At 41.5% G+C, this 27,990-nt stretch overlaps 1 protein-coding gene across 11 annotated transcripts in view; it reads left to right on the top strand.

Moving 5' to 3' along the window:
• The window catches only part of LOC310830079 (poly(rC)-binding protein 3-like), a 238,217-nt gene that overhangs the window by 114,859 nt on the left and 95,368 nt on the right, over positions 1-27,990 (top strand). Inside the window, exons 1-2 of one of the 11 annotated variants that reach the window (XM_083709611.1) lie at positions 22,809-22,904; positions 26,512-26,599. The exons of 7 other annotated variants lie outside the window; for them this stretch is intronic. The gene's annotated coding sequence lies outside the window, so the exon portion shown is untranslated. Of the gene's footprint in view, positions 1-22,795; positions 22,905-24,301; positions 24,419-26,511; positions 26,600-27,990 lie in introns of those variants that run through there. 3 more of the 11 variants (XM_083709613.1, XM_083709596.1, XM_083709612.1) reach the window with 3 other exon arrangements.

Raw genomic sequence — 27,990 nt, 5'->3', positions numbered from 1 at the left:
ACGTCTGTGGAGTAGAGACTCATGGAGGCTCTCTGCACAATTTAGAGCCCCACATAGTGAGTAGTGGAGACTCCCTAGCGAAGACCTTCACAGACCTTCACCCTCATGCTTGCAGAAGGATCCAGATGGTGTACCAATGATGCTCTGGAGGGGATGGGACTGGTTTGCCCAGTGGCTTTTAAAACTCTCCTTACTCCTGCCGTGGAGGTTCTGGAGGCTTCCCCTTCTGACTACCAGAATTCTGCAGATTTATGGTTGCCACTGGCAACTGTGGGTATGGTTACCTGGTTGGTTTTCAGCCTTAGCCTGTATAGTTGTTATCTGGGTCACATAATTTCTTTTTTAAAAGTTGTGCCGCACTCATAGCAACTAAAGATGTAACAGCAGCTTGGGGAAACCAGCTGCCATTCATCTTTGTGTCTGGATAGGTAGTAGAGAATTCATTTTGAGAGAAGCAAAACTTCTCTTCGCAGTATAAATCAGGCTAAATGCTGCTTTCTTGTTTCTCTCCTCTGTATTAGCTAATGTGCATAATCCCCCCCCCATCAAAAATTTGCATCGTCATCATTAAATGATATACCCGCTCTTCATCCTAATGTCCCAGGGTGGTTACAACAATTTGAAATAGAGTTTAAGTTTCTTAAGTGTGAATCCTAGTCCAGGTATTACGACGAAAGACTGGATTTGGGCTAATTACGTATATCAAGCATGTAAACTTAGGGCATCTAATTTGCATTAGGATGTCTAACTTGGAATTCTCAAGATCTTGCTCTCTTTCCCTGTCCCTTTTTAACTTTTGCATATCCAAGTCAGTGTGTTTGGGAGTTATAACAATGGCTAGTCACTGAAGTACACGTGAGAGCAACATAGGCCATATAAACTGTTTGTCCAAACTTCTATAAAGAGCGCTCTGCATGTTGAAAATCCCTTTTGTTCACTGGTCATTAACACTAAAAGAGAAGAACAGAGGGCACATGATGACTGCTTGAATTTGCTAAACCAAATATTCTTCCTCCCTCCCTACTTGCTGGAGTGGTTTTAAAGGGCACACAGTGGCAAGACTGAATCAGCCTTCAATATATTTAAAAAATCTTAAATTTGCCACATCCCAGCCCAGAACCAGCATGTCCTTGTCAAAGCAATGTTTTGTAAGTTCTTTGGTAACACTGAATGGGGACTTTAGGGGGACTTTTTGTTTGCTAATTGCTTTCAGATCTAATACTGTGCAATATAGGGGGCACACTCAGAAACATTATTTGAGAATCTGAGAATTATGCAAAGACACTCTCTCTAACTTTATTCATAACAAATCCAAATCCATTGGTATATAATCCTATGAATACACCCCCCCCCGGCATCATGTTTTTTATCTATCACTAGGGAAATTATGCCACTCCTAAAAGAGAGTAAAGCTTCCTTTGCTTGATAATGCTGAGCGTGAACAGTTTTTACTTCTGTCACTGAGCTGTGAATACCACTTAACTCCAATCCATATATCTATTACCTTTTTGCATCATACGTATCTGCTCAATTGTCAATAAATTGCTGTAAAAGATGCACATTATGGCAAAACAGCTGCTAAGAAGATGCTGCAAAGCTATCTAGATGGTTAGATTCAAATTGTAAATCCATTGGCTTATTTTTTTAAAAAACAAACTTTATTGGAAATTTTAAAAACAGTGAGAAAACACATAATGTTGTCTTCTGAAACAAATACATGTACATATATTTAGTCCTGTCTGCAGTCATACATTACAGTGGTACCTCGGGTTACATACGCTTCAGGTTACATACGCTTCAGGTTACAGACTCCGCTAACCCAGAAATAGTACCTCGGGTTAAGAACTTTGCTTCAGGATGAGAACAGAAATCGTGCTCCGGCGGCGCGGCAGCAGCGGGAGGCCCCATTAGCTAAAGTGGTGCTTCAGGTTAAGAACAGTTTCAGGTTAAGAACAGACCTCCAGAACGAATTAAGTTCTTAACCCAAGGTACCAGTGCAGTTTACAACCACTAGGATCATTTAATGAGCTGTTCAGCAATGCTACATCTGTGCTGTTTTAAGCTGAGGGTCTTAGCTATTTGTGGAGAGAACTGGTATTCTTTCTCAGAAATCCATTACTTCCTCTGTGTAGCAAAGACCCGTTAAGGGTCTGGAGCCTAGTGCTGTTTCAACAGCTTTTTTTAAAGATTGTGAAGTTCATGATATTGTTCCCCTGGGTGGCAACAGCAAGAAAAGCACAATTTTCTTGCAAGTTCCATCACCCTTTCTCATTTGCAGCCCAAGGAAATTAGGCTGTTTATCCTCAAAAGGAATTTTTGAGTTAGTTTACACACAGAAAGTTCATGACAACAATGAATTATGTTGATAAAATACAACTGAAAGGGCCATTCCATAGAGAGATTTGAGTTTCAGTCCTGACCCGCCTGAAGCTAAGTCCCATGTCCAACACTTGTGGTGGTGGAGCAGCACGGCCGTGGGGCCTGTGGATGTGGCACTCAGACTCACTTTCTGCATATAGACTCATCCTTGAACTGTTGTGGGTTCCGAATGCTCAAAAATCGTAATTTTGAAATCCAAAAGATGCAGGCTTAGTTTCTCATGAAAAGATGTATATATCCTTCCCCTTCCAGTGCTATACCAAAATACTATTTTCTTGACCAAAATACTATTTTCTTGAGTTGGGAAATCTCATCTGGTCATAGTTGCTCTTTTTAAAATAATGCAGGAAAAGGTAAGCATAGATAGACTTTTAAATGTACTCTGTGTTACAATTGTGATCCCTTGTATAAACAAATTCCTTTAGTCAGGGCATCACAATGGCTCTGAATGTGAACAAATCTATTCCTGAAACACACTGAAAGCCAACACCATTTTCTTAGTGTACTAATGAAGATTAATAGAAAATACTACAGCAGAAGGAGAAAGATTGCATTCACTGACCTTCCATAGATTCACTGACCTTCCAATAGATTCCATTCTATGAAAAAACTGTGTTTGTTAGACTTCAGATTCCTGGTATATTAAAGATGGGTTCAAATGCTTCTTTAAGAGTAGAATATTAATGCATTAATGTTTCTGGAGCTGGAGTTTTAAACCCTCCAGCTATATTGATGTAAAGGTAAATAGGTAAAGAGGACCCCTGGTCTCTTGGGAGGGGGCCTTTCCTGCTGCCTGTCCCCACTGGTGGAACCTTCTGCCCCCTGAAAGACCATCTGAACATTTTTATCCTGGAAGTAGTTTTATCTGCACTAACTGTTAGTTAGACTAAGCCTCAAGGGTCTGAATGTTTTTGTGTGTTCTCTCCTGTTGAGGGACCAACTAACATAGAGATAAGAAAAGCCAGGCAATCCCTAGCTCAAATCACAGCTGAGCCATGAATTTGCTGGGCAGCCTTAGGTGGTAGCGTCTGTGCATCCCCCATTGTAATACAAAATTAATAGGGATTAGAAAGGCTCTGTATAAATGGTATGTCAGTATGCTTGCTGGATGATGATGATGTGCTTGCAGTCTCAAGCAGCAAGCTTTTTGGGGAATAATAGTCTGGATCATGATGGTGGTGGTCATGAGTGGTGTCCTGCAACTAACTTTGATGCATGTGCTGCTTCTCTTTGGGGTGCCAGTCACTCCATTCCGTTCTCCCTCCATTCCTCCACCCCAACTAGTCAGCCAGCAATTCTGTGCCCACTGAGTGTGGCCAGAACTCATTGTGCTGTTGGGGAGCGGAGCCACTGATGCCCAATATCATCTGTAGTAATATCTTGGATTTATCTTTTGATTTCTATGCATAGCTCTCACTTATGGAATCACAGAATTGTAGTGTTGGAAGAGACCCTGATGGTCATCTGGTCCAACTCTCTGCAACGCAGAAATCTCAGCACGTGGTTTCCCTATCCAATTTGAAACCATACCGGAGCCTGGTTAGCTTTGCAAATGTTCTAGTAGGTTGTTTTTTTTTTTTAATTGCTGCACTACGTATGTCCCTCAAGACTTTAAAAAATAGCTTCACAGTGAAAACTAGGAAATGATTTGCCCAGACAATGTGATAGTTTCTCACTACCTTTTCTTTATCTAGGTGTCCCTTCCTCTACCCTCCTTTCCCAGCCATTCAGTTCCTTCTCCCACACATTTTTAATTCTATTCATTGGCCAATGTTCTATAGGGAGCCTTAGGGTTCTTAGTCTGCCCCACATGCTGGGGGAAAGTCACCCAGAGATTTGGGTTGAAGTACACAGAAAATACTAGACCCTACCTCTCCTTTCCATCTACTTGAACTGGTGCCTTGAGGCCCTGCTTCGTGTGCCTCCCCCATGAGAGGAGCAGAGGGCCTTTTCTTCAGTGGCTCCCCATTTGTAGAATGCTCTTCCTAGAGAGGCTCGCCTGGATGCATCACTACATATGTTTAGGCACCAGGCAAAAACGTTACAAGTGTGTGGAGGGTTATTGTTTTGTTTCCTACTATGTTATGTACTTTTGTGTTTTTATACTATAAACTGCCCCTTGATTCTCGGCTGAAGGGCAGTATATGAATTTAATAAACGAAATATTTTTTTTAAAAAAACTGAGGCAGTTTTGGGTTCTGTGAGGGGAAGCAAACTGAAGCTTAATCAAATAAGATTAAAGGGGCTTTTGCTTGGGAAATTGACTTTTCTAGATTGAGGTTTGCAACTGGTCCTAGATGGGGTTGTGCTCCTCTTGAAGAATCAGGTTCATGAGTTAGGAGTACTGTGCCCCTCAGTACTAACTAGGGATGCTCAGGTGGTGGGGGTGAATAAAGCTGCTTTTTATCTTCTGTGATCCATTTTGGGAGAATGGATTTTGCTTCCATTATCCATGCACTAGTTAGTGACTTCCAGTCTAGACTATAATGCATTCTACCTTACATTATAGAACTTGCATCTGGTACAAAATGTAGCTGTGCAGCTTCTGCTAGCACCAAATAGGTTTAGCATGTTACACCAATATTGTACCAGTGCCTTTCAGGGGCCCATTTAAAGTGCTGATGATGAACTTCAAAGCCTCAAGTAGTTGCCGCACCTGTACCAACTTGTCCACACCCCAGTATCTGCTTCAGGGAACCTGTTTCGGTGCCTGCCTACAAAAACAACTTGGCTAGCAGGCACACAGGCAATGAGCTTCTCAGGGGTAGTCAGTCCTGCAGTTATGGAATTCACTCTGTACTTTTGATTTTTACAAGCAAGTTTTTAAGGCAGACATTATCCTTAGAAACCAGCTGAAGTTGTTAAAATCTCTCTCCTCCCCCCAGATGTGCAGGCTTATATGTTTTAGGGGAAACCATTCCGTATTTTTGATTAACATGTGTTCATGGAGCTCTGCCCTTTAAAACTAATGTTATGCTCATTTGCTCAGGTGAGGGGAAACAGTCCCTGTGCTAATTAGAATTTTCCATTAGAAAGCACATCATAATAATTACACGAAGCTCCAGCAAGGGGCAGTACAGGACCAATTACTGTCAAATCTGTTCTGGTGAATATTAGTATTGTGCTGATCACAATGCAGTTTAACTCATGTTATGGAACTGTTTCGAGATTCTAGAAGGACAGAATTTTTTCAAGCTACAATGTGTTAGTTAATATGGCTTGGTTTTATGCAAATAATTTTTGGCATGTTCACTTTCATTGCAGGGGGTGTCTTGAGCACAAATACTGTGGTTAAAACATGCTTTCTTAGTGAATAAACATCACTCTTGGAAACACTGGGAAAGTAGTTCACTTACGGTAATATTCAAAACTAAACTTCTGATTCATGTATAGCGACAGCCCAGGAGAGAATAGTATTGACTGAAAGATTGACTGAATTTATATACGGCTCTATACCCAGAGGTCTCAGGGCGGTTCACAAAGTAAAATCAAAATATAAAACTACAAAATATGCAATCAAAACAAAAACAATCAAAACAAAAACAACAACCCAATAACCCCCCCAAAAACCCCACATTTTAAAAGGGCATAGGAAGATTATCAAGAATTATAAGAGTATGTTGCGGAAGACTCTGGGGTTGTGGCGCTCATCTCGCTTTACTGGCCAAGCGAACTGGCGTACAGCTTCCGGGTCATGTGGCCAGCATGACTAAGCCGCTTCTGGCGAACCAGAACAGCGCATGGAAACGCTGTTTACCTTCCCGCTGGAGCGGTACCTATTTATCTACTTGCACTTTGACGTACTTTCGAACTGCTAGGTTGGCAGGAGCAGGGACCGATCAACGGGAGCTCACCCTGTCGCGGGGATTTAAACCACTGACCTTCTGATTGGCAAGTCCTAGGCTCTGTGGTTTAACCCACAGCGCCACCCGCGCCCCTTTGAAAAATGGAACCTACTCTCTATTTTTCCTTCCTCAATTAAAAAAAATTATTTCATTCACCACCAGTATATTCCCTGTAAGGTGGAAGCCTGAGGTGTTTTATGTGGCTGGTGTATTGCCAACCCCACCTACCTTCCACCCCAATACTCTCATTTTCCTACTCATATTGAAATACTGCCCCTCAATGAGGCCAAACTTAGATTCACAAAATGTTTAGGGGTATGTGTACCAAGGTGTCCCCCCCAAAAAAGCGCTGGGTGGGAGGATCACAAAGGGGTTTCAAAGCCTCCTAGTATGGCTCCTTTCCACCTTGAATGGAAACCGCGTCCCCCTCCTTGAGCAAGGCCTGCTCCTAAGACTGTCCACTTTCCATCGCAGCCAAGCAGGGTGAATCATTGGTGAGGCAGGAGGAGCAGCATGTGAAGAAGGCCAGAAGCATCAGCCAGCCTGGGAATCATCTGATGCAGCAGTGGATTACCAGGCAAGGAGGGTGCCACTTCTGGCCACCTTCCCACACTCCCAAACATCCTTCTAATTGGCCATGGTGGCAGAAGCAGCAGATTCCCAAATTAGTTTGGGAGGAAGAAGGTGGACAGTAGTGGTTCTGGTCAGCTCTGGCTCCTGGGCGCAGGGGCCCCAGGGCTGGTGGAAGGAGGAGCCAGTAAAGCAGTTTGCTGCTGGGGGCTGCTGCAGCCTGTTCTACCTGCCCCTCTGCAGCTCATCTGGGCCATCCTTCCACCAACCTTCATCACACTGAAGCTTGAAGTGCCACCTGCCTGTGGCCATGCAAGCTGCAATGTGACAACACTATTACATACTTACTATATATGTAAGATTTGGAGGATGGGTTTGAATGCTGAAAATTGTACTTCCAGATGCGAACAGTAGCTTTGGCTGAAAAACTTACTTGCCAAATTCATGCAACTAAGGGAGAAACAAGTGCTTCTCTTTTCTATAACATTTGGCAATCGTTTACTGAGCACGTGGAGCAAGAAGTTACTCAGAATCTGCTACAGTCCAATGGCAACATGTGGAGAGACTTTTTAAGAATATCCTTTAGAAATAAGTTCTGATCTTTCATAGCATTGTGGTTGACGTGTTGTGAGTTGTATTGCTGTATCTGTGATATACACTTGAAAATTAATAAAACATATTTTCCCCTAGGGGGCGAGAATCAGATCCTGGCCTAAAAGGCAGAACGTATTTTATTATTTTTGTAAGTATTTAGAAAATGGAAGTGGGTTGAAATTGAGAAGCCTTCCTTTTTCATATTCACTTGCATTTTTTGAGTTTAATGGCTGTGTTAACAAAAAATACCACATGTATGATAGTGAGTGATAAGCTCATTCTCAAATGTATGATGTTCATTTAAAGCAAAAGACTCATTTATATAAATAAGGGCAAAGCAAGCTCAGAGAATTTACTTTTGTTCTCAAACAGCCTGCCTTTTGCAGACGGGCTTCAGTGCTATTACATTGCATCTAATAATAAAAGAACAGGGAAAAATGGAGCAGCAATCTATACCAGGAACCTTTCTGAAAGGGTCGTGATCCTATTAAGGCTTCTACCTTTTCCATTCCCCAATGTCGGTGAAATTGAATGGAATGCAAATTGGGACAGGGCAGCGAACTTCATTGAGCAGCTGAATAAGTCAAACTATGCCAGTAATGGGAATTCTGCATTTCCCCCTCATTTTATTGTGTGTACACTTTTTAAATCTACATCTTGGTTGAGATGAATGACACAAAATGGCATCAAACTGAAAAACAGGAACAAATGCTTAACCTTGGAAGAAAGAACCATTGAAACTAGTGGTTCAGCGAGGTAATTTTAGACCCTGGACTTCATGGTCTTATAGGGAAGAGCTTAATTAGATAGTCATGCGCATTACTTCACTTGTAAAGCACACAATTAATATTTTTCTCCTCTCCACACCCCACCATTCCATGTTTTAAAACTGCTTCTATGTACCTGCTACACTAGAGTGAAAAAACAAGCAAGAAACAGATTGCCAACCCTGATTTAAAATAATAATACTCTAAGCTTGTGCAGTTTCACATTTTAAAGTTAATTAAATCAAAGTACTAACATGGCTTTTGTTTATTTATTTATACTGCACCTTTTGTCCCTTACAGAGACTCAATGCTGATTACAGATAAAATAAGAATAGATAAAAAACATTGGGGAGACAATAATTTTAAAACAATTAAACGTTAATAGAATTAAAGCTATCTATATTAGCATATGTGTCTATTCGACTTCCGGTGTAGCGCGACGTCGTTGCAAGCGGGGATTTTTCCGTGAGGAGAATCCTGGGCTATTTTGGAGGTTAAAGGGGTGCTACAGGGCGCGGTGGCCCCCCATTATACCCTCTGGAGGGTGTCCGGAGGGGCAAGATCCCAGCGGGACCAGGAGCGATCAGCCCGGCCGTCAGGTAGTCTCGAAAGAGGTGAAGAGAACGGCGGAGCCGATCGGCGGGTCGAGGGAAGCCATTATCTGCCTCCAAATAGCGAAGCCCCGAGCTTGCCGAAGAAGCGCTACGCTCTCAAACTAAAGAAATCCGGCTCCAAGCAAGGTAAAATCGGGAGGTACAAAGCAAGGAAGTCCCGGAGCGAAAGGAGAAATGTGCGGAGCTCAGCTGACAGCCGAAATCAGCTTAGACACAGCACTACCTACAGAGCTGAGAAAAGTGAAAGTTAGTTGCCCTAGCGGAAGCCGTCTTTCCCCTTTTCTGAACTTTTTAAAGTATCTCTCTAGGAGATACATAATATTAAAGATATTACCTCAGCGAAAAGGGGAACAGAAGACTAACTGTTGAAAGCTACAGTTCTGGGTGTAACAGAGGGTGCGAGTGATAAGAAGGAGCGCTTCTCCACTTTCACTTAAGAACAAAGGGCAGAGTAACGGAAGAGAAGGCTCCGACGCCATTAAGACACTTCAAGCGCTCACGTCCTGACACAGCAGTTTAATACATCTGAGCTTTGTTATCTGATTGGCACAGATAACTCCATCCTTCCTTTTTTCCGCTTTTATGGTCTCTGTATGGATTGTATGGATTGGCTTTTTGTTGGACTTTTGGGCTTTTTTTTGGATTTTGAGGCACTGAGTCTGACAGAGACTGATATATATTTTGTTATATTCTCTTCTCCATTTTCTATCTGGAGTTAATGGCATACTATTACCCCTAGTGGGCAAAGAGAGACTGTACAACTATTCTCTTTTTCTCCTCCTGTGGAATTTTGTCTCATACTCCTTTTTGGACTTAAATTTAATATTGGATATCTGAACTTTAGTAACTCTCACTGAACGTTTAACTGTTTCATTGTTTGCAACAAGTGGAGAGGGTTTTGCAAATATATTTCTTGCTCTCTCCCAATTGAATTCGGAGAATTAACACTCAACTGGACGGACAAATATCTTATTTCTCTTTCCCTGGTTTGACTGGATTCTACCAAAAGAACAATATCACAAAAAGGATTAGCCTGAGTGGAGGCAAGAAGAGTACAGTCCACCCTTATGAACATTTGGTGACAAAGTTACAAAGATTATGTTAATCTGAATAATTCTATAATTTGTATTAACTGCGGGATAACGGGGAAAGGGTAAAATTGATAAACCTCGGTGGGTGGGGAGAGTGGTAGGGGACTGACAAGAGATTGTTGAGTGGAAAATAACTGGGGCAAAATGTCAAACCCAACAAAGAAAGGGGTAGATGGTGGGACACCTGCCGAGAGGAAAGGATCTAAACAAGAGACAGATTTTAAGGCAGACATTTTAAGGATGTTTGCGGAAATTAAGCAGAGTGAAAAGAACTTAGAGTCTAAATTAGAACAAGTAGACAATAAGATTGGAAAAATGGATAAAAAAATAGATGAAACAGTAAATGAACTGAAAGGGCAAATAAAAGAAGCGTTCAGAAGAACGCAATCTGTAGAAGAGGGACTGAAAAAGACAAAACTAGAAATAAAAGAGGTCAGACGGGAGGAAGAGAAATTAAAAGCTGAAGTACTGGAATTAAATAAAGCTCAAGAAGAGATGAAGGATGTAATTGCGATGAATGAACTCCGGCAGAGGGAGGTGAATTTAAGATTTAGGGCGATACCAGAAACTCAAGGAGAAAACATTAAAGATAAATTGATAATAGAATTGGCAAAATGGCTAGAAATGCCTACAGAAGAAATGGCAAAGGCGGTCCAAAATGCATTTAGAATGAAAGTGAAAACAACTAAAGCAAAAAGATTTACAGGGGACTGCCTGATTACATTTAAAGATAGATACATGAGAAACATGATTTTACAGAGGAACAGAGAAAAAAGATTGAATATAGATGGGAACTTCATTATTATTTTTAAAGACATACCGATTAGACTGCTTAAACGAAGAGACCCTTATAAATCGTTGGTCCAGACGTTAAAGAGAAACAATATTGAGTTCAGGTGGGAGTTCCCAGAAGGAATCTCATTCATGTACAGGAGTAAGAGGCATAGATTGACAAACCCAGAGGAAACGGGGAAATTTTTGAGGAAATACAAAGAACTAAAAACAGACCAAGAGGAATTTAGAGGAGCTGAAGGAAGAGCACCAGGAGAACAAAAGCCAGAAGAGGAGGAAGGAGAGAACGGTAAGACAACGGAAGAAGAAGAAGACGAGGAAGAAGGAGAGACTGATAAGTTATAGGAAAACAACTAAATTTTATTTAAATTAAGACATCATGGCGTTAAAAATCTGGAATTGGAATATAAATGGGATGAACGAAAAAAAGAAGAGGAACAAAATCGAACAGTTCTTAAAAAAGAGAAACTTAGATATCATCTGTTTACAAGAGACACACGTAGCCAGAAGACACAAAAAAATATTAATCAATAAAAGATTGGGAAACGAATTTGTATCTTTAGATAAGGTGAAAAAAAGAGGAGTGGTTATATATATTAGAAATCAAATTGAAGCCCAACAAATTTTCAAAGACGAAGAGGGAAGGATAATAGCGGTTAGAATCAACTGGCAAGGAGAAAATTTGATAATAGTCGGGATCTATGCACCGAACGGAAATAAGACAGAATTCTTCAGAGTTTTAGAAGAAAAACTATTCGAATATGCGGACCAGAAAATCATCTTAATGGGTGATATGAATGGAGTGATTTCATCAGAAATGGACAGACTCAGGGAAGGAACAAGTAAAGATGGAAAACTACCAAAATCCTTTTTTTCGATGATAAAAAGTTGTAATTTGATAGACATATGGCGTTTCAAGCACCCATTAGATAAACAATTTACGTATTACTCCGAACCGAATCAGTCAATGTCTAGGATAGACCAGATCTGGATCTCGAGTGAGTTGACGGTAAGAACACAACAGATAGAAATCCAACCGAAAGTAATCTCTGACCACAACCCAATACAATTTGAACTAAGAGGCCTCGAAGAAAGAACTTTCAGATGGAGAATGAAAGATTACCTTTTAGATGACCAGAAAATAGTTGAAAAAGCACAGAAAAAGCTAAAAGAATATTTTGTAGATAATTGTAACAAAGGTACAAAGGCCAAAGTTGTGTGGGATGCCAGCAAGGCAGTAATGAGAGGATTTTTTATTCAACAAAATTCAATTAAGAATAAAAACAGAGAAAAAGGAATAAAAGAAATCTTGGAACAAATAATGGCCAACGAACAAAAACTAATTAAAAAACCAAACAATGGGAAGATAAAAGAAAAGATCAAAGCTCTACAAGCACAGTTTGCTATCATAATTAATAGAGAAGTAGAATGGAATATAAAGAAACTGAGACAAAAAAACTTTGAATTTGCGAATAAATCAGGAAAATGGCTTGCATGGCAAATAAAAAAAAGGAAAGCACAGAGCACAATAAACAAGATTATAGTAGAAGGAGAAGAGGTAACGAATCCGAAGGGAATCAGAAAGGGGTTTTTGGATTTCTACAGAAGACTTTACAAAAAAGGAGAAAGAAATAATCTGAGGAAGATAGAGAGATACTTAAGAGATAAAAAGGTGCAAAAGATCCTGACTAGGAAAAAAGAGCAATTGAATACCCCAATTGAAATAGAGGAGATAAAAGAGGCGATTAAGGAATTAAAAAGGGGGAAAGCTCCAGGACCGGATGGATTCACCGCTTGTTACTATAAAGAAATGGAATCTATTCTAGCAACGCCGCTGAAAGAAGTGATGAACAACATCCTAAGAGAAGGAGAAATTCCGGAAACATGGAAGGAGGCATTCATTACTTTTATCCCAAAACAGGACTCAGATTCAACCCAAGTCAAAAACTACAGGCCGATTTCACTTCTTAATTTAGACTACAAGATATTTGCTGCGATTCTAGCAAAGAGGATGAAAAAGACTTTATTAGAAATCATACACAAAGATCAGGCGGGCTTCCTGCCAAACAGACAGATGAAAGACAATATAAGAAATATAATCAATATGATGGAATATCTGTCTGTTAGGATTGATAAACAAGCTATAATGATGTTTGTTGATGCTGAAAAGGCATTCGACAACATATCATGGGACTTCATGCTGAGAAACCTGGAATACATGGAAATTGGAAAAGAGTTTTTTAATGGAATAAAAGCAATTTACACAGAACAAAAAGCCAAATTGATTATAAATAATGTAGTTACAGAAGAAATAAGGATACAAAAGGGAACAAGACAGGGATGCCCGCTCTCACCGCTACTTTTTATAACGGTATTAGAAGTGCTTTTGAATTCGATTAGACAAAATAAGGAAATTAAGGGGGTGACACTTGGCCAGAACGAATATAAGATCAAAGCGTTCGCAGATGACTTGGTAATAATGATTGAAGAGCCAATAAATACGGTAAAAGAGGTTCTGGAGGAAATGGAACAGTTTGGAAGTGTGACAGGTTTTTAATTAAATAGGGAAAAAACAAAAATGATAGTGAAGAATATGGATCAAGATCAAATAGAAATAATGCAACAACAAACACAAATAGAGGTGGTTAAGAAGGTGAAATACCTGGGAATATGGATAACTCCCAAAAATATAGACTTATTCAAGAACAATTACGAACCAGCGTGGAAGGAAATAAAAAGGGACATGGAGGTGTGGGGGAGGCTGAAATTGTCATTCTGGGGAAGGATCTCTACAATCAAAATGAACGTGCTCCCGAAGATATTATTTCTATTTCAGACTATCCCTATAATTAAGGGGAATAAGATCTTTAAAGAGTGGCAGAGAGCGATCTCTAGATACATCTGGCAGGGCAAAAAACCGAGAATTAAATTTAAATTATTAACAGACTTAAAAGAAAGAGGAGGCTTTGCCCTGCGGGATCTGAAACTGTATTACGAGGCATCATGTCTCTGCTGGGTGAAGGAGTGGATTAAGTTAGAGAATAACAAATTGTTGGACTTAGAGGGGTTCGATAACAAATTTGGATGGCATGCCTATCTATGGCAGGAGAAAAAGAGAGTCCACAAAGGCTTCGAGAACCACATCTTCCGAGGTCCCTTAATTGAGGTCTGGGATAGGTATAAAAATCTATTAGAACCTAGAACGCCACGTTGGCTATCACCACTAGAAGTTATGAGCGTAAAGGGAATCAATATGAGAAGTAATTGGATAACATATGGTCAACTGTTATTTAAGGAAGGGGGAAAGTGGAAAATAAAACCGTATGAGCAGGTAAAAGAACATGTATACGATTGGCTGCACTACTTCCAAATAAATGAGATGTTTAAGAAAGACAGTAAAGAACGAGGTTTAGCGGATAAGGAATCGAATTTTCAAAGTGAGGTTATTGATAGTGATGGTAAAAATTTATCTAAAATGTATAAACTGTTGTTACATTGGAATTTAGAAGACGAAGAAGTCGGTGATGATCAGCTGGGCCAGGGATGTGGGTCATAATATACAATTCGAAGAGTGGGAGAAACTGTGGAACGAAGGATTAAAATTCACTGCTTGTATGACGTTAAAAGAAAACACGATGAAGATGTTCTATAGATGGTACATGACGCCGGTGAAACTGGCAAAAATGTACAAGACATGCAATCGGTGCTGGAAATGCAGGGATAAAGAGGGCAGTTTCTTCCATTTGTGGTGGGATTGTAAGAAAGTGAAAGACTTCTGGGAGAAAATATACAATGAGTTAAAGAAGATCTTAAAATACACATTTACGAAAAAACCAGAAGTTTTTTTGTTGGGAATGGTAGGAAGCGAGATAAAAAGGGAAGACTGCAAATTCTTTAGATACGCAATCACAGCCGCAAGAGTGTTACTGGCCCAGGGTTGGAAACAGCAAGATATACCGACCATAGAAGAGTGGAGAATAAAATTGTTAGATTACGCAGAGCTAGACAAATTGACAGGGAAGATCAGATACTTAAGAGACCAAAAATTCATCGAGAACTGGGGGAAATTTGTGGAATATCTGGAATGTTTAAGTGAAGGACAGATGACGCTTAAGGGATTTAAAGAAGCACTGTAAGAAAAGTAAGAAGTATTGTCTAAAGAGAATAGGGGGAAAAAAGGAGATAAATAATGTCAATGCAAACTGGAGAAATGTGTAATCAAATCACGGCTACGAATGATTTACGGAACAGTTGAGGGAAGTCCAAAGGAGAAATAAGTAATGGAAAAGATGTGAAACTTATGCAAATTGTTTTGTTTTATTTGTGGATTTTTGTTTTGTTATTATTTATTTTTATTTCATTTGTGGATTAATAAAAATTATATGGAAAAAAAAAAGCATATGTGTCTATTCATATGATACCTATTTAAACCACACAGACAATCACAGCAAAACCGTATGGCACCAGCCCTGTTATTAAAAACAGTCAGTTCCCCAAAGCCGGTTGGAACAAGGTAGTCAACCAACATTCTAGATTTGGAACAAAAAAAATTCCTTCCAGTAGCACCTTAAAGACCAACTAAGTCAGTTCTTGGTATGAGCTTTTGTGTGCATGCACACTTCTTCAGATACACATTAGTTAGCCTCTCCCTAGAAGTGTGGCCTAATAGACCTCAAAAGTTCTTTCTCAAGCCTGGTTTAGGAGAATTTTTCAGGGCTCTCCAGAGGTGAGATGTGGGATAAGAGTTGAATTCCCTTGAATGCCCCCTTTTCATGTCAAAATTAGACCTCGCTTCCACTTGATATGTGAAGGAGGCAGTCACATGAACAAACTAAGAGGCCTGGACCAGTTACCTCTGATTTTGCCCTAACTGATAAGGAAAATGTTATTAATCCTGGTCTGCACACATCCTGCAAATTTCTATTTTACTTACTCCAGATTCAGCATGCATAAGATTGCTGACAAGCTAGTGGACGTCAATACACATTGAAATTCTGATGGAATATAGTTGTATTACAAAGTGGGGTCTGCAACAAGGGAGCAGGAGTGGTGCTCTGTGGTTCCAGTTAGCCTGGAACAGGAGCTTTGTAGCACCGTTTGGGCTTGTGAAGGATACCTTTTCCCTTTCTTGTTCTCCTGAAACCTTTATCCACTTAATAAAATGCTCGGGACCATGGCTGGCTGCTAGCGTGGGCTAGCCCTGAACCTGTGCTTTTATTGCTGTATAGCACACTGTGGATTTACCGGTATTTATTTTTAACTTCATGCTGTGCATCCTTGGAGGTGCTATAGGTATTGGGGCCTCAAGAAGACAATTCATTTGTTCTCCCTCCGTGGGTGCCTGGGGCCGTGGGTGCCATGCAGTGTGCATGACCCTGGAACCAAAATTTGTGGGTGCCTGGCCCCTTCATGGGGAATTTTGTTGGTGCTTGGGCACCCAGGGCCCCAGGGAGTTGGCACCTATTCCCATGGTCAGCTGATATGTTCCATGGTTCCGCTGCTTTCAACCATAGATTAATTTTTATACCTTCCTCCTCCCAAGACTTAAATGAGAATTGCCTATAGGAAACAATGCAGAAATTCATGGTTTTAGTGTAGATGTGCTTGGGCTGCCATGTGTTTCCTTCCTGTGTGCCTGGGTTCAGTGTGAACTCAGAAGATTCCTCTCTAGACTATGATTTACTCTAAATTCTTCTATCTCTATGTCCTCAACATTCTGGAGCACCTGGAAGCTCTTAGTCTTGGGGGCGGTATGAAAAAGCAATAATTTGCCAATAGTATTATACATTATATACTTGGGGTGCCCCCTTCCCCAAGTATGATGAAGGCACATAACATTTTGAACACTCTGAAATTTACTTCTAAGTAAATATCCTGGAGTCAGTCCATAAATAATTTGAAAAAAATTCATATGATTTATTTTTCCTTTAGTTTTCCAAAAGATCATTGCAACCCTCCTTATTGTCTATAAATACAAATGCCTACCTATGTTTGGATTATGCAATTGTCTGCTGAGGAGACCATTCTCAAGTCATGGCCTTATACTTATTTAGTAAATTGTATTGATTGTGCAAAGTTGGATGTAACATGTAACAATTAAATTTATTGCCCATGATATATCTGGATTGCCAATAATTCATATTGGTTCACTTATCTTCAAGCCCTAAGACTAAATGGAATTCACTTAGCCAAGCTCAGACTCTCCAGTAAGTACTTAATCGAGAATCTGTCTCCCTCTCAAGAGGTTTTTATTAAAATAAAATGTGACTCACAGCAAACCTGACAGTTGAGCAGTTAGCTTACAAATCTGATTGTGATGGCAGAGCAGGCAGAATGAATATATATAACTACCCTGACATGTCAGTGCAAGGCTGAAAACAAGAACTGATGAATGGGATGAGCTTGGCCTCCCGCCTTGCAGTGCAGACGGCGTTAGGGAAAGAGAAGGCTCCTTGTGCTGGCTGACCTGTCTTATCTTTGCAATTCATATTTTGTTACCGTGTGTCTCAGGGATGAAACACAGGCTGACATAGATGCTTCGTTTAAGGGGAAAGCGTTTTGGCAAAGAGGGAAAGAAGATTGGGTGTAGCTTTTGGACTCTGAACTCACTTGCTTCATTTAATGTATCCATTTGTGTTGATGTGCATGCTTCATTTGCGTAAATTAACTAACATAGCACATACGTACTTGCATGATTAATAACCCCAGATTTTACTTTTCTAGAAAAAGAAGTGCCAGAACTTGTTGACCTTTTTTTAGGGGGAGGACTTCTCCGCTCCCCCTACCATTGCAGGAGAAAAATAAACTCCACAGCCCCAAATGCCGTACCTCCTGACACCTCTGTAGTGCAGCCTGAGCGCTGCGCGGGGGGACAGCACCCCAGCACTACAGAGCTGGCGGAAAAAGCCCTGCTTGTACTGTGTAACAAACAAGCAAGAACAGCTGAAGTTTGACTGCCTCTCTACTTCTTTGACCTAGTTTGGGTAATTTCCTTAATCCTGTCACTGCACTCCAATAAAAAGCTTTACTTGGTCAGCTGTTCCTATTTGGCTGCTGATGATTTCTTTGAGATTAAGCCCTGCATTTAATCAAATACTCTAGTAATAGCTTCTGGTTTGGTTTGGTTTGGCCTAGCTAGGCAGCATTCTTAACAGTTTTGTCACAGATTTGGTTACACTGTCATGTACACATAGGGAGTTGCTTCAAAAGGGTTTGTTGTATACCTGTAAATGTTTTATGTTAATAAAGATTCGAGAAAAAAGGTTTTCCCCCTGTACTTTCAGGTATGTAAAACCACCAACTTCTAATAGTAAAATCCAGTTCTACCACATCCACAAGAGGGTCTGGGAAATGAACATATAATGTGTGAAAGACTTCTAATGAAGACATGTCCACCAACTTCTAAGGCTGCCTGCTCCACTGTCAAACTGCTCCTGCCTTAAGGAAGTTGTTGTAGATATTATTATATATTTATTTATTTATTCATTCCCCTCGTTTTCCCCTGACAGGGACTCAAGCCAGCTTACAGATAAAAATAAGAACAGCTAAAAACATAGAAGAAAAACAAGCATTAAGGAACAATTAAACATTGATATAATTAAAACTATACATATACATAAAAAATATATTACAACCATACAAATAATTGCAATAAAAACAGCCCATTCATTAAACGCAGTCAGTTCCCAAAGCCTGTAAAGAAAGTCTTTACTTGGATTTCCAGCTTCGTCACAAGTCATTCATTCATTCATTCAGCCTTTATTGGCATAATAATGTTCAGTTGAAATCCCCTTCCTTCGTTTGGGCCCTACCTTAAGAAGCAACAGGAAAACCTCCTTAGCTTTGGAACTGCAGAGATGAGCAGGGTCTTAACACCAATTGTGCAGCCCCCCCCCCCCAGGTTCAAGACTGGGAGCAAGGCTGGCTCTTTTGGCCACTCTGCTTCTGAGCTCACTGAAATAAAGACTTGCCTCCCCTGGCACTCTCTCCTGCCCTGGAGCTGGAACTCTCTCCTTGGAATGCCAATGGATTTTAATTGGCTTGAAAAGTGGCCTATGATTTTGACTGAAAAGCAGGCAAATATATATATATGGTTCACGGAAGGAAGCAACTTGATAGCAGCTTGAAACAGTAATAGCCCTAAAATAAAAACAAAAACACTGGCATGATAGAGTAACACAAATTGAATCCCTGGTGTATTTCCATTTACAACTTCCCTTCTGGTGGAACAACTCAGTTAAAGAGCAGGTTTCAAGTGCTAAATTAATATTTTTTTAAGTACATTGAATGAATTAAATTGCTTCTAGTTACAATCTTTTATCCCAGATTTCAAGTGAGAGAGTTGTTAACCTAGCTATAAGCAGACTTAAAATAGGTGTTTCTTAAGAACCTGCTGACAGGATAAGTGCAGTGCTTCAAGTAAACCATTCTAATAGTTGGGCATTAAACATCTTATTTTACTTAAATGTGTCTATTGTGGAAAATGTCCTTTGTGAGAGAACTGAACTTTGTACCATAACCAAATTCCACTGACACCATTGTGAGTGGTATTTCACAGGAAGTATATGTTCAATGCATTTGTTAATGCAGTTCTCAGTGTTTATGTGACTTTTAGACTGGTCTGGCTGTAAGTATCAGGATTATAGGCTTGTGTGTTTAGCTGGAGAGTATAGTATTTAGTGAATGAAGTATCTGAACTTCCACATTTCCATATTCTCTATGGCAAATATTTAACCCGGGGATAAAAATTGGGACTCAAGCCCAACCTCCTCCCCCATCAAATTTTCCCCTTGTAGAGACGGATTTGTGTCTTGCCCCCCCCCAACACATACACACATCTTGCTCGATCCAGACCACCAAACCCAGCCCATTTTCTCTGTTCTTCTCTGCACCCACCTTTGCAGTCCTGCTTGCCCCCCCCCCACCCTGAGTGCTCTTCACCAGTGCCACCCTGCCTCCTCCCCTTTCTCAGCTGCCAAGGACCCCACTCGGCTGTAGCCCTCTCTACCCCCTCCATTCCTCGTTTCCCCCACCCCTCTCTGGTGAATGTTCCCAGTCACCCACCCACCTCCCTCCTTCACAAAGCTCCCACTCCCCATTTGAGCCCCCCATCTCCCTCCCAGCTACCCCTGGAAGACAGTCACCCTTCCCACTTTCCACCCTCCACATTCCAGATGTAGTCTCAACATCTGCCCCCCTGCCCACATCCACAGGCCTTTTCCTGAGCCTTCCTGATCATGGAGGTTTTTCCACCATGCCCCTCACAGCCACTATCCCCATCCACCTCAGCCGCCTGCCTGCCACTGTCACAGTGCACTGACAGATCTCCACAGTAACCATAGAGAGGGAAAGTGGGAAGTGGAGTGGCACGCCATCTTCAGAAGCCAGGAATGTTTTTTTATTTAAAAAAATTGGAATATCCCAGTAAAAACAGGACGGTTGTGGGGTATGCTGTGGTGGTTTAGGCAGGTGTCATTTCAGTCTTCTAAAAAATTCTTGCTTCATATACCATGTGTAACAAAGACTGCTGTGGAAGGCAAGAATTAGTCCGTTTTGTGTGCATGTTAGCTTTCCTGAAATATACCTGTCAGGGAACTGCCATCGGAACGAGAGGAGGAGGCGAGGCTCCACAACGATGCTGGAGAGGGGCCAAGTAGGGAGAGAGGCAGGTCTCCTGTTGGGGAAGAAAATCAGCGCAACACCAGGGAGGGAGGGGGGCCAATGGGGGAAGCAGGCTCAGAGACTCTTCACTGGACACCAGCGGGGAGAGCACAGGTCCTCCGCTACCCACGCCCTCCCTGCGCAGAAGACTTCCGCGCAGGGAGAGTAGGAGGAGACTGGGCGTCAAACAACTTTTATGTTGGAAAAGGTTGAAGAAACGCCCACTGTCGGATTCTGCCAGCGACTGAACAGCCACGAAGTGAGGGGCTGTCCAGCCAGGAAAGGTTTAACCAGGCCACCTAGCCAGGAGTGGCGGCAACTTACGCACGAGTAACCCCCATATAACCATTACAATACCTTGTTAATTTCCACATTTCTGTATTTCACATGGTTTAGTAAAGTGTCGTTTCAGTGTTTTAAAACTGGCTTCCTTTCGTTCCTTGCTATTGCAGCACTAAGTTAAGACTGCTGTGGAGGGCTGTAAGCAGCGTCCTCAAGAATCTAATGTCTACCAAATTGGCGTGGCACCTCTTCATTCTGGCTCTTTCCATACTGGTGTGAAATCCACTGGGTGGCTTTCATGTACAAGCCCAATTCAAATGGGTGAGGGCTGTGCAAGACCCCTGTAGTTAGAAAGTGTGTTCTCAAAAAAATTGAGAAAAGCAAAGTTGTTTTTTTTAATGCTTTATTGAAATTAAAAGAAACAAAAATCCAGAAATAATAAAAAAATTCATCAAATCACATTAAAGTCTTCTTACATCTGTAATGACTTCCCATCACCCCAGCATGCATCTACCACCTATTTCTTCAAGTGCGCTTTCAGTTTTCATTTATTAATTTGCATTGATGACTTATTCTATGAGTTTCTACTGTACCACAGAGATCATTCAAGGCCTACCATTGACGTCCTGTTATTACAATGTTCCTTAAGATATTTTTTGTACATGTCCCATTCTTTAATCAGTATGTTCTCTCAATTTCCTTGTCATTTTTGCCAGCTCACCATATTCTAATAGTTTGCTTTGCCACTCCAGTTTGGTTGGGATTGTGTCCCCTTTCCAGTGTGTAGCAATTAATATTCTTGCAGCTACCCCGGCGTACAAGAATATTTTCCTCGCCGTTTTAAGGATGTCTGAACCTAGTATACCCAAAAGGAAAGCTTCCGGCTTTTTAATAAAAGAGATGTTAAACATCTTTTTGAGCTCGTTATAAATTACCTCCCCAAATTTCTTTATTTTCTTATAGTTTCACCACATATGTAGCATTGTACCCTCCGCTTTCCCACATCTCCAACATTTACTTGAGGTATTTTTATACATTTTAGATAGTTTTAATGGTCTTAAATACCAGCGGAATTGCATTTTCATAAAATTTTCTTTCAATACATAACACACGGTAAACTTCATATTACCCATTTGAGCGCATTTAACCATTACTGATTTTACCTCAAAACAACAACAAAAAAATTCCTTCCAGTAGCATCTTAAAGACCAACTAAGTCAGTTCTTGGTATGAGCTTTCGTGTGCATGCACACTTCTTCAGATAAGTGCATGCACACGAAAGCTCATACCAAGAACTGACTTAGTTGGTCTTTAAGGTGCTACTGGAAGGATTTTTTTTTGTTTTGTTTTGACTATGGCAGACCAACACGGCTACCTATCTGTAACTGATTTTACCTCCTCCTCTTTGACTTCCCAGACAAGGAGGAGTCTATGAATTTTAGAAAGAGTTTTTCCTTTGGAGTTAATAAATTCTTCTTTCAATCTGGAAGGCTCCGTCGCAAAACCATTTCCTTTATCAAGTTTAAATATCTCATGGAGTTGATGATGTAACCAATCTTAAAGATATACCCTAATTTCTTCAAAACCTTTTAGTTTCATCTGATTTTCTTCCTCCTAACAATACTTTGTATGTTGGCCAATTCCCTTTCATATTTTTCTTCTTCACTGCCAGTGCTTCTAGGGGAGATATCCACCATGGGGTTTTGGGTTCAAGCAGATCTTTATATTTTGCCCAAACCATATATTGAGGTTTCCTTATAACATGGTTTTGTGTACCTTGACCTTGTTGTAACCTAAGTGGGCATGCCAGCCATAACAATTGTCAAACTAAAAGGGTTCTAGGTCAGTATTTTGTAGTATACACCATTCCTGGATCCAGGAGAGACAGGCCACCTCATAGTAGAGTTTCAAATCTGGCAGGGAAAATTCCCCTCTTTCTTTAAGGTCAATTAATAGTTTACGTTTAATCCTGGGCGAAAAGGAAAGTTTTCTTATATTCATGCTCAGGACCAGAGGTGATCTCTTAGAAGCTCTAGGACCCAGTATGGGTAAGTGGTGGGAGTATTTGGCCCTTACAGCTTCCACTGAATATTTAAATATTAAATGCAACTTTTAGATTTAGTCAATTAGTAGTTAATCTTTAGTTAGCAATCACATTCAGTTTTTGGTTTTTGCAGCTTATGCCTCCATTTCTTTTTCAGAAATGTCAACCAGAAGTTCAAAATACTCTAGCCTCGCCTGAGTGTAACAATTATTACCAGAAAGGGAAAGTGTGAGGAATTGCTTTAAAGCTACATATTCTTTTTGCAGGTAGGCCCATTTTATTTTAAGCTTTTCTTTCACTTCCATATTCCTAACATTGTTTGCTGTCATCCCAGGGTATATTGCGTCCTGCAGTATAGGAATAGATGGTGAAAATGATAAAATATATGTATTAATTCCTTGGACACATGTCAGGTTAGTCCAGTGAGTGTACTAATAAGTGGAAGGTCAGAAAATAATCACTCTCTGTTCATGGTGCCTATAGAACATTTGATCAGCTTGTGGCACCATGTTGCCTTAAATGGACATCCACACACTCTCTCTATCCCAGCTGGTGGACTGGCCAGTGTGTCAGCTTGCCCAATGGCAAGTAGGCCCCCTTAAACATTAGGCAGTATGTTAAAAATGTTAATGACATTTAGTAGCTTGAAAAATATAGTAGAAGTTCCAATATAGTAAAATTCTCAAAGGACCATGTGATGGGAAAGTTTGTTTTGCTGGGCAGGTTGGGTCAACAAGTGCTTTCTTTTTCTTTTTCCCCTGCCAGCAAATGGTTAACAAACGGCAGCCTCTGATTGGCTGGGGTTCCAGGAAAGGGGGTTGAAAAGGAGGAGATTTGGAGAGACAGTTTAGTAGGTTGGGAGACAGGGAGAGAGAGGAGAGAGAGGTGGTTCTGGGTAGGAACATCCACTCTGAGGAATATATCACAAGCTGGAGAAAGGAGTCTCTGAGCGTAGCATGAAGGACTGGGTGTGGTGTCCTGTAAGTGTAATAGGCCAGGAATTAACTGGGAGGCTGAGCCAGGAGAAATGGAAGCTGTGAGGACCCAGTCTACTTCGGTCTCATTCCAGTCAGGAGGGGAGAGATTCTTCTACAAAAAGAGAAGACTCCCAAACCAGTTAAGAGGGGTGTGGAGACCCCTTGGGTCTGTTACTTGGAGGACCTCAGGAGTAGGGAAGTCAAAGGGGTGTGTAACTGACAGGAAGTACCACCTTGTTTAAGAAGAAAAGTATTAAGCGGCAACAGCTGTGCAACAACTGAGAAAGAACGGAAGTGAAATAACATTATAATCCGAAGTATCCTATGTTTTACCCACTTTGTGTCATAAACTTCCTTGGTTGAATAAAATCTCTCATTTATTTGATCAAATCCTGCCTGAGACTCCAAGTTTTCCCTCACACAAGTCCCCCACAGGATAATCTGGGGTAGTTTGTAGGAATTCATGGCATTGGTGTTCTGTGAGGTGGGTGCACTGTATTTAAGTGAGGGCACGCCCAAGGGTGCCAGGGGAGAATGCCATTGCGCCGTCGCAGACCCCAAGGTGGCCCTGTCACATGCAAGCACGTGCTTTGAAAACCTTATTTTGTAAGGCTGCAACATTGGTCAGGGCCACCAGGTGACGTTGTTGCATTAGCATGAATGGAGTTGGCCATTTTACTTGGGTTAAAGGCCGCTAACACACTCAAGGGGAGAAAAAAAAAGCCCAGCTGTTTGGGCAAGGAGAGAGGGTGAGACTGGCCTAATACGGTGCTTTCTGCTCTCTCATGCAGCACCCAAAGCAAGTGAGTTATTATACTTTTTTACTTTATGTTACTTTGTTTTACTTTTTGAATGACTCCCTTAAAGCGGGAACAGGAAGAATTGCTATAGGCCCCCTGGACTGAGACCACAACAGGGTGAGACAGTTGCAAGGGGGAGTTAACATACCAAGACATGACTAGGAGTCCTCCTGAAGCTCTCCAAAGCAAAGGAACAGACAAGAACATTTGATAACCTTCACAGCAAGGCACTGGAATTTGTAAATAAATGTAATAACACGATTTCACAGTTGAATATGGATGAAAATCAAACATTGGAAATGGACTCTTTGGAAACAGCATTGCCAGTTAAGAGGAAGAAGAAAAGTATGACAAATGAGCTTATACAGGTGAAACTCAGAAAATTAGAATATTGTGGAAAAGTTCATTTATTTCAGTAATTCAACTTAAAAGGTGAAACTAATATATGAGATAGACTCATGACATGCAAAGCGAGATGTGTCAAGCCTTTATTTGTTATAATTTTGATGTTTATGGCGTACAGCTGATGAAAACCCCAAATTAACAATCTCAGAAAATTAGATTATTAAATGAAATCAGCAAAACAAGGACTGCAAATAGAGCAATATTGGACCTCTGAGAAGTAGAAGCATGCACATGTACTCAGTACTTGGTTTGGGCCCCTTTTGCATTAATTACGGCCTCAATGCAGCGTGGCATGGATGCTATCAGCCTGTGGCACTGCTGAGGTGTTATGGAAGACCAGGAAGCTTCAATAGCTGCCTTCAGTTCTTCTGCATTGCTCAGTCTCATGTCTCTCATCTTTCTCTTAGCAATGCCCCATAGATTCTCTATGGGGTTCAGGTCAGGCGAGTTTGCTGGCCAATCAAGCACAGTAATCCCATGGGCACTGAACCAGGTTTTGGTACTTTTGGCAGTGTGGGCAGGTGACGAAGTCCTACTGGAAAATGAAATCAGCATCCCCATAAAGCTTGTCTGCGGAAGGAAGCATGAAGTGCTCCAAAATCGCCTGGTAGACGGCTACGTTGACCCTGGACTTAATGAAGCACAGTGGACTAACACCAGCTCATGACATGGCTTCCTGTTTCTGCCTGCGCCATGGAATGGAGGTCTCCCTCGACATTGTAGGGAGAGACAGACAGAAATAAACAAAGAATAATGGGGGAACTCATTCGTTGACTTCCTCTCTGGATGGGAGAGGAACGCGGTCTCACCTGTGGATTGCCCTGCGGTCTGGCACTTGCTTCCCCATGGAATGTGAGGGCAGACAAAGGCACCGGGTGCATGAAGCATTCTGACTTCCATGACCCCCTGATTCGTTCCTGGAAGCAGAGGATATCCTTCTAATTGGGCTTTAATTGTACAGGCATGTGCTAGTGTCGTAGTCCTATGCCATAATTCCACTCTGCCAGTTGAAGTTTTGGGAGTAGTACCCACAGGTGAAGACCACCAAAGACTGTGGGTCGGCCTGCAGTAACACTGCCCCTACTACAACATCCAAGGCATCTGTTTCCACCACGAATGGCCCTGCTGGGTCAGGTTGCCGAAGGATGGGTTGTGAAGAGAATGCAGCTTTCATGGTGTCTAATGCCCCCTGAGCCAAACTGTCCCAGACAAACACACTTTTTCCAAAGGAGGGCAGTTAAGAGGCGCTGTCACCTGAGCAAAATGGAGGATGAATGAACAATAGCAGTTTGTAAACTCAAGCAGGCACTGCACCTCCTTGTGGTTATGGTGTCATAGTCCTGTTCTGCCAGGCATGGCAGAGCTCAGTGGAGGGAGAAGCCAGCCAACCAGCCAAGTCTCAGGGGGGTGCTTGCCTGGAGGCAGAGTCTGTATACAAGGTCCGGTCCAATCCTAAGGTTAGGAGTATCTCGGTTCATGTAGTCAGACAATCCAGGGGTCAAGAAAGCTGAGGATCCAAGCTCACGAGAAGCAAGCAGCAGCAACGTCTGGTCAGGAATGACAAATGTTGTTTCCAGTAACTGACTGAGGCTGCAAACGCTGCTTAAGAAAGCCGGAGCCAGCTGGTTCTCATAAGGAGCAATAAGGCTGATCAGCAGCAAGTGGAGTCATTTTGCCGCCTTCTCCATCAGGCTGCTGCTCAGCAGGTGAAGCCGACTCCTGGCCCAGGAGGCGATAAGACGACAAACAGTGGAAGATCTCAGCTAAAAGGATTTAAAGGTTAGAATTGAGATAAGGTTTCATTCAGTGCCAGAGACAGTGGGGAGCCTACAGTTGTTTTTTCAAAGTTTTTCTTGTATGTTTCTGATTTGGCAACCCTCCAAAAATACAAAATATAACGTAAAAAGTGAGGGTGGAAGAAACTGGACTAATAACATGAAATTTAACATTAAACGAACTGCGTGTGTGAGAGGAATGGAATGGAGAGAAAGGGGAGCATCACTCTTTAAAAAGGACTATGTTGGAATATAAGGGATGCGGGTGGCGCTGTGGGTAAAACCTCAGTGCCTAGGACTTGCCGATCGCATGGTCGGCGGTTCGATTCCCCGTGGCGGGGTGAGCTCCCGACGTTCGGTCCCAGCTCCTGCCCACCTAGCAGTTCGAAAGCATGTCAAAGTGCAAGTAGATAAATAGGTACTGCTTTATAGCGGGAAGGTAAACGGCGTTTCCGTGTGCGGCACTGGTGCCGGTTCGCCAGAGCAGCTTCGTCACGCTGGCCACGTGACCCGGAAGTGTCTGTGGACAGCGCTGGCTCCCAGCCTCTAAAGTGAGATGGGCGCACAACCCTAGAGTCGGACATGACTGGCCCGTACGGGCAGGGGTACCTTTACCTTTTTATGTTGGAATATAGACCAAAACCACCCCACACTCTGTTATTTTATAAGGAATGCGAAGGAGACTGAGACAATTTGGAATGTCATCTAACTGGAAAGATAACTGACTATAAATTTTCAGCTGAAAAGAGGAAAGGAGTCTGCCAGCTCCAAGGTCAGAGGTTTTCTTATTAGTCATTGACAGTTTGGAATCAGACCGCTCTTCCTAGTTTGGAAAAAAAAATGGCGAGGACAGTTATTTGTTGGAACAGAGAGAGCTCTAACAAGCTCTTGAACCATGGGACGAAGTGATGCAGAGACTTTTGGATAACTCTGAGACAACTGCATCTCCCGAGTCATGATGGGAAATATCAGCAGTTGGAAGAATGAAGGACACCACACCGTTTATGGTTGGGATAACATCATGGGGGGGGGGGGATACCACATGAAGGAAAGAACTATGATTTCAGGCTGTGTACCCCACTTGAAACTCTATAAATTACTTAATATATTAACATGAATTGAAACCATAAGATTGTAGCTGCTGTATAAGGGATTACTATCTTGTAGGGAATGTAATTGAAATTATTAAGATTTTGGAATGCAGAAAAAAGAGACCGTAACCCATCAAATCTAGCACGTGAGGCGACCACTGTAACTAAATTGTATAATTCAGTATATAAATAATTGGTTTTAACAACTGTATTAATTGGATAAAATTGGCATTGTTATAATGAACCTGTTATTGGAACGATACTGGAAAATCAATACAATATTTATTTAAAAGCATATAAAGTC

Source organism: Podarcis gaigeae (genome assembly GCF_964106915.1).
Source record: "Podarcis gaigeae genome assembly, chromosome: 13".
Classification (NCBI taxonomy): domain Eukaryota; kingdom Metazoa; phylum Chordata; class Lepidosauria; order Squamata; family Lacertidae; genus Podarcis; species Podarcis gaigeae.
The sequence above is the reverse complement of the archived record's forward strand: the minus strand, read 5'-3'. Positions and strand labels throughout refer to the sequence as shown.